This window comes from Triticum aestivum, chromosome 2A (genome assembly GCF_018294505.1).
Source record: "Triticum aestivum cultivar Chinese Spring chromosome 2A, IWGSC CS RefSeq v2.1, whole genome shotgun sequence".
Lineage (NCBI taxonomy): Eukaryota > Viridiplantae > Streptophyta > Magnoliopsida > Poales > Poaceae > Triticum > Triticum aestivum.
Window position 1 is genome coordinate 273,745,478 of NC_057797.1, and position 7,047 is coordinate 273,752,524.

At 41.8% G+C, this 7,047-nt stretch overlaps 1 long non-coding RNA gene across 1 annotated transcript; it reads right to left on the reverse strand.

Annotated features, from left to right (window-relative positions):
• Nucleotides 1-1,626: 1,626 nt before the first annotated feature.
• On the reverse strand, nt 1,627-4,043 carry LOC123185224 (uncharacterized). Its single transcript, XR_006493230.1, has 4 exons — nt 3,756-4,043; nt 2,946-3,028; nt 1,969-2,090; nt 1,627-1,846 (listed from the first exon to the last, which is right to left on the reverse strand). It is a non-coding gene; the product is annotated as an uncharacterized lncRNA (long non-coding RNA).
• Nucleotides 4,044-7,047: the final 3,004 nt, after the last annotated feature.

The following is a 7,047-nucleotide window of genomic DNA, read 5'->3' on the forward strand; positions in this document are numbered from 1 at the left end:
ATTTTTCTTATGCATAAAGTTGTGATATGAAATATTTTTATATTTCTTTACAGAGGGAGTATCTCTTTGTCAAAAAAATATTTATGTGTAACTAGTTACTCCAGCCTTTCTACTTCCTTTCGCTGATATGTGGGGCATCCAGCAATGGGGTCCATGTGCCATGCACCAAATTAGAGTGCACAACTGGAAGGTAGACTCACCCTGGTCGTAGCGCCGCAGTAATGCGCAATGTGCCGTCAAATCACAAAAAAAAACCCACCTTTCCAACTTTGGCAGTAAGCTGGACAGACGAAGCAGCAACATTTCACTAGGCTTGAATCCCCTTCTCCCTCGTATGCTTGTTTAGAGACAACCCCCTCTCGGCGATTGCATAGGGTTTTCTCATGAAGAACTAGGTACGAATTCTTCATCCATCCCCGATAAAATCCAAGTTCACTACAAGAAATATGTCAACTTGTGACCTTGACTATTGGTCACTGAACGGTCATTGTTTTTCATTTGCGACCTTTTTGTGACCAAAAACAGAAGGTCAAAAGCTGGCGGTCGTAAACTAAAATTAACGACCTTTTCTGTGAGAAGGTCGTAGACGTTTACGACCAAAATATGCCTATTGTTTTGCTTTGGTCACTAGCAGCCTCCCCAGACCATGTAGGCATCCGACGTGGCAATCTGGCGTGGCAAAATTGCGACCAATTGAGAAGGTCGTTGATAAGATTCAGCCCGGTCCGATTGGGTGTTTTACATAGGCCAGGCCCAACAATTCGGCCTTTTTATATTATTTTTCCGTCAATTTTTGATCGGCTTCATGGGCCAAGCCCATTATTGCAGCCTTTTTATTTCCAGGGTCGTGATCCTTTTTTAGACCATTTCTTTTTTTGTTCACATCTATTTCTCAATTGGACCTCGGCCTTTTTACAGTCCATTTCCTTAGTTTTTAGTTTTTTTCCTGTAAATATTATTTGGAAAATTGCCTTTTTATATGCCAAATACTATTAGGTCCCACTTGTCGGGTTCTAATTAAAGACAGCTAATGTTTCAATTTCCACACAATTATTTCAGTCAAAACAACAAACAAATGAGAATTATCAAACCGCATGCCAATTTTGGCTAATAGCACAATCTTTACATAATTCATTTCATCATTACATGTGATACCATCACAACATATAAACCTACTACATATACACTCCAGACTTCTTCACTTTCAGGCTGGAGCTCTTTACATGAGAGGAAACACCATTTCTGGAAATGTCCGTACAGGCTGAACAAAGGCATCTAACAATTAACCAAAAGAGTTAGAAACAAAATAAAAACAAATATAGAAAGCAGCTAGGGACTAAATCATGAACCATCTCTACATGTAACATGTAACCGTAATAACCACAAGGACTAGCTGTTGCATGAATACCAAAACTTCCAGAAATGGTTGTTCAGAATACAAGAAGGCATAGTTGTTGCATGTATACCAAAACTCCTAGAATGGTTCTAGATGTTGAATGCAGAAAACGATTTAATCTTTGATGGTTCATTGAGCACGACACGAATGATTTAAGATAACAAGACATATGTTCTACACTAATTTTACACAAAATCATTATCAATTACAATTTACAACAGACTTAAAACAAAACACCATAGCTTCTGCATCACATAGGGAATCAACACAATGGCATCATGGCCCATCGACCAAAGAAGAAAAGAAAATAATGGGATAGACCGAAGCCTTATCTAGTCAGAGAAGATAGCGTTGATGTAGTTGCAGCACGGCTACCTCAAGACTGTGAATGTGGTGCCATGGTCGGGGTTGATGCGCTCGAGCAAGGTAAGCATAATGGCCTCGTCGGGTCTGCGAGAATAAGAAAAGTATTAGCTATATTGCCCAGTAGGATTAGCTAGCATCCAGAGCATGCATTGACTGGACACATATTCCCTTTAACAAAATGAAAAGAGTATCATTGGGATCATTACCTTCCCTCTTGCTTAAGTAGCAATGTCCGTTCTTTCTGCTCCATGGCTGGCCTAAACCAAACCGCCTTGAAGAATAGAAAGAAGTCTCAGGTTTATCAACCACAACAAAACAACAGTGTGACCTAAAGAAGAAGAATAGAAAGAGGTATCAGGTTTATCAAGCATAGCAAAACAGCATTGTGACCATTAGTCATAGAACTGAATATAAAACAAAAGAGGTCTCAGGTTTAGACTCTAAAGGAAGAGCTACTTATGCATGATGTCTCAGGTTTAAACAAATGATCAAGACCACAATTTTAACAAGAGATATGTAGTCAGTCCAATTGAACAAGATCTGGACAGTAGCATTATGAGTATTTAAGTGCAGATGTAGCAGGCAATCAAATGAAGCAACTTAATTGTTTGCATGGCATTCACCATAGTAGATAGTACTAACCCCAGTACACGTGCATGCAGAAATGATTTGCTCAAACAATGGCTAATTGAATTAACAATGAAGGAAATTTGGACTCAAGCTTAGTCAGTCCAGCATAATCCATTTGCCCCAACACAAAAAAAACCCGAAATTGTTCATATGCCCCCTTTGGTTTGCAGAACGGTACTGTTCATCATTTGGGGATCATATGTACATCACTTCTGTCTTCTGCAGACTGGCAGTTGACATCTGCCATAAACATTTCTTAAGGATCCTTTACTTGCAATTTGAAGAACTTTCTAATTTGAAATCCTCTTTTCTGAGATAAACCATGACTTATAGGATATGCATATCCCATGAAAAAAAGAGGATATACATAGAACCTGACTGGAGCAGAATATTGATTCTGAACATTTTGCAAGACCGTAAGGTTCTGACAGTCTACTACCATGCCCAATATGTACGACAGTGTCTCCAGTATTTGCCTTATCCACCTTATGCTAGACGGATTGTATGGTTGAAACAGAGACAGCTCAAAGAACAGTAATAATACACGGCCAACCTTGGCATCGCTGGGGGACTCGCTTCTCATGCATTCCTCCTCCGAATTGTTGGGTTTAGAGCAGCAACTGATCCGTGTTCGTACTGAAACACACATAATAAAACATTTTTAGCACATAATTTAGTAAAGATGTCTCTCCCAGAAAACCATATCCCCTACTCTCGAGCATCCAACAAACAAAGAATAATTCTACATATTTGAAGAACGAAAACTGGGATGGTGATAACATCGGAGCCTCCCAATTCTTATCCCGAAAAGGACCCAAGCTACGCTCTTAGCTGTAATAAAAATTGAAAAATATAACTGCTAGCCACAGAACTTGCTGAACTTTCTTTCAGCAACATCATTCTGACAATAAGCCACAAATCATAATCGGAGAAGGCTGTCAGAAACAGATATCTTATTCAAAGCCACACAAATTTGCACATGCTTGTTCAAACTTTGTTTTTGTTACTGCATAGGTATCTTATACAGTACTGAACAACACAGGAGCATCATCCGTGTAACAACCACATTATTCATCTGCTAGTTGCAGTAATAAGAACAATGCAATGTTGTGGATCTATCCTGGTGAGTGGTGACCCCTGCCATCCAGCCATGCTAAACAGTAGAGTTTAGCAATTCGAATATGTACTGTATGTTACAAAGTTTTTTTTCTGTACTAGGTCGAACATTGTAATTCACTGACATTTACTACTCACAAACAACTCCATCAGTAAAAATCATCAGGCCAAGAAAAGAAAAGAACAGAACAGAACATGCCACGGGGTGGGTGGGACTGTGGGAGGGAGGGAGGAGAATAGAACATACCACTCTCGCAACTTGCACGTCACCAACGAATGCAGCATGCATCCTCACCAAAAATTTCATGAACGCCATCTTCCATTGTCCCCAATGCTAATCAGTGGTCACTGACACCGCAAAGCCTAAACGAAATCCCCGAAGAACAAAATGGCAATGCGACGAAGGGAATCGGGACGAGGCGTGACCTAGTAAGGGATCAAGGAGGGCGCGGGCTCGCCGGACTCCCCGTATGCCATCTCCGGCTAGACCGCCTCCATGAGCCGCTCCCTCCGCAGCGGCCGCTCCACGTCCTCCTCCCCCTGCTGATCCTGCCATGGAACAACCGCCAGAGCCACCCCAGATCAGAGGCCCGCGCGTGCGCACGATGAAACGAATCTGCGAGCTGGGTCGGGCCGTGTTAGTTACCTAGGTGAAGAGGAGGGAGCTGAGGAAGCCGGTGAGGAAGAAGAGGGAGCAGGAGAGGAGCACCACGGGGAGCCGCAGTCGCGTCCGCATCAGCCCGCCGCCGCCCCCGCCACCGCTCCAGATGGCTCCGCCGCCCTTCATGGCTCGCCGATGCCGCTCCGACGCGTGGCGAAGCGTGTCTGCGTGTCAACGTGTTGGTTGGGTGGGGGGAAGCGGGAGAAGATAGGGAAGAGATAGTCGCGCAACGGCCAAGCGAAGAGACAGAAGATGAGGAAGGGCGAGAGGGTGGGGGCGGCAGCGGTGCGGGAGAAGGGCAGCGAGGTCACCGGCGGGGAAGCCCGGTGCCGGTGCAGATGAGGGGCGGCGGCGGACACGGGATCGAGGAAGAGGGCAGAGGAAGTGGGTTGGGCTTGGGGGATTTTGTTTTTGCTCCTAATCTGCCAACGTCCTGCGGGAGAGAGATGGGGACGAGGTGGGAGGGAAGCGGATAGGAGGGGGAGAGGCTGCCGGCGGCAAGGTTTGGGAGGGAGACGAGGGGAGGGATGGGATCGGGGTGGGTGGCGGAGGCGATGTGGGAGACGAGGGGAGCGAGATCTGGATCGAGCGAGGAGAGGGGGGCTTCTAGGGTTTGGGTTGGGTTGGGTTGAGAAGGGATCAGAGAGACGTTGGATCCGTCGGATGTGGATGGTCCAGATCGGCTAAGGGGGGTGATCCGTGTGAAGAGCTCTGATTGGTTTAGAAAAAATGTGATTTAGAATAGTTTCTAAGTACTAAAACTAGGAGGGTTTTGTGAAGCAGTTATCAAAAATATTTTGCAAAATGGCACAACTAAAATTTTCTATCAATTTAGACCATATTTTATGGATGATAGCCAGTTTGCATGCAATTTTTTATCTTTGTAGCTATTTTAAATCATTATTCGAGTGCCCAAAATGAGTTTTTTTGTGAAGGGTCTACCAAATAATTGTTGTAAAATTGTACCAAATCAATTTTCTAAAATACTAGGACATATTTAAACCACAATTTACCAAATTGTTGGGCGTCAGAAGTTTTGATCCACCTCTGGTGAAAAAGAAAAATTTCCGCTGATTTAGTTGGAAGCGGGTCAAATTTGAACTGTAGCTACCTCGTAGTTTGCTTTTTATTTTTTCTAAAAATCATTTGTAGGTACACAAGTATCTATTTAATCAGGGAAACACCAAAAAAATTCCAAGATTCAACCACTAGCTAGGAACGGACATTCTCGCCGTTTTGATCGCATTTTGAAACGGGGATAAAAAATTCAAAAAAAATCAAAAAATTGTAAAACCTTCATATTGCGTCATTATATGTGACCAAGTTACCAGGAAAAATTATAAACTTGTAATACGACGATTATTTTAAAAAAGTGTTCTCAAAAACGAGCTATCAAGTGTGAAGATGAATGACTTTCAACCCAAATGCTCAATCTTATGGCCACATTCATGGCATAGTTTGTTCAAATGAGCTCATATTGTGCACAAGGGTGAATATTGGAATGACAAACAATGTTTCTTAAGGAGGTTTTCATTTTCTTTGGATGAAAAATTCATTTTCCATTTTTCGAGTGCCTGAAAAGAGGTTTTTTTGTGAAGGACCTACCATATATTTGTTGCAAAATTGTACCAAGTCAATTTTCTAAAATACTAGGACATATTTAATGCACAATTGACCAAATAGTTGGGTGTAAATTTTTTTGATCCACCTCTCGTGAAAAAGACAAATTTCCGCCGATTCAGTTGGAAGCGGGTCAACTTTGAACTATAGCTACCTCGTAGTTTGGTCTTTATTTTTTCCAAAAATCATTTCTAGGTACATAAGTATCTATTTAATCAAAGAAACACCAAAAAATTCCAAGATTCAACCACTAGCTAGGAACGGTCAAGCCCACCGTTTTGACTGCATTTTGAAACGGGCATAAAAAATTAAAAAAAATCAAATAATTGGAAAACCTTCGCATGGTGTCATTATATGTGACAAAGTTTCAAGGAAAAATAATAAACTTGTAATACGGAAATTATTTTTAAAAAAGTGTTCTCAAAAATGAGCTATCATGCGTGAAGATTCATGGCTTTCAAGCCAAACGATCAATCTTATGGCCACATTCATGGCATGGTTTGTTCAAATGATATCATATTGTGCACAAGGGTGCATCTTGAAATTCCAAACAATGTTGCCTAAGGGATTTTTCATTTTCTTTTCACGGAAAATACATTTTCTATTTTCCGAGTGCCCGAAATGAGTTTTTTGTGAAGGACCTACCATATATTTATTGCAAAATTGGACCTAATCAATTTTATAAAATACTAGGCCATATTTAATGCACAATTGACAAAATGGTTGGGTGTTAAAAATTTTGATCCACCTCTGGTGAAAAACACAAATTCCCGCCGATTTAGCTGGAAGCGGGTCAAATTTGAACTGCAGCTGCCTCATAGTTTGGTCTTTATTTTTTCCAAAAATCATTTCTAGGTAAGTAAGTATCTATTTAAACAGAAATACATGGTTTTATGGCGAGACATCGAGGTTTGGACGGTGGCCGAGGGCCCCAACTCTAGAGCGCATAAGCTCGCATACCCGCCGCGTGGTCACCGCGTGACCGTGGCATTGCCATGTGTTCTGGGCGGCCTAGACATGTCTAGTGGGTTGGGCACTCCCCAGATAGGTGCTAGGAAGAAAATTACAACATAAGATTCTCATGAGGAGACCGAACTATGCTCAAAGATGAATTAGCAGCCAAGTGTTTGATTAGCAGTACGAGAAATGCACATGGCCAATGGGCGTGAGTTTTGGCTGAGAATGATCATATACTAAGAAGAATGTCTTCACAAATTTTTAGGGAAATCAAGAATATATAAATAACACTTCCTTCACA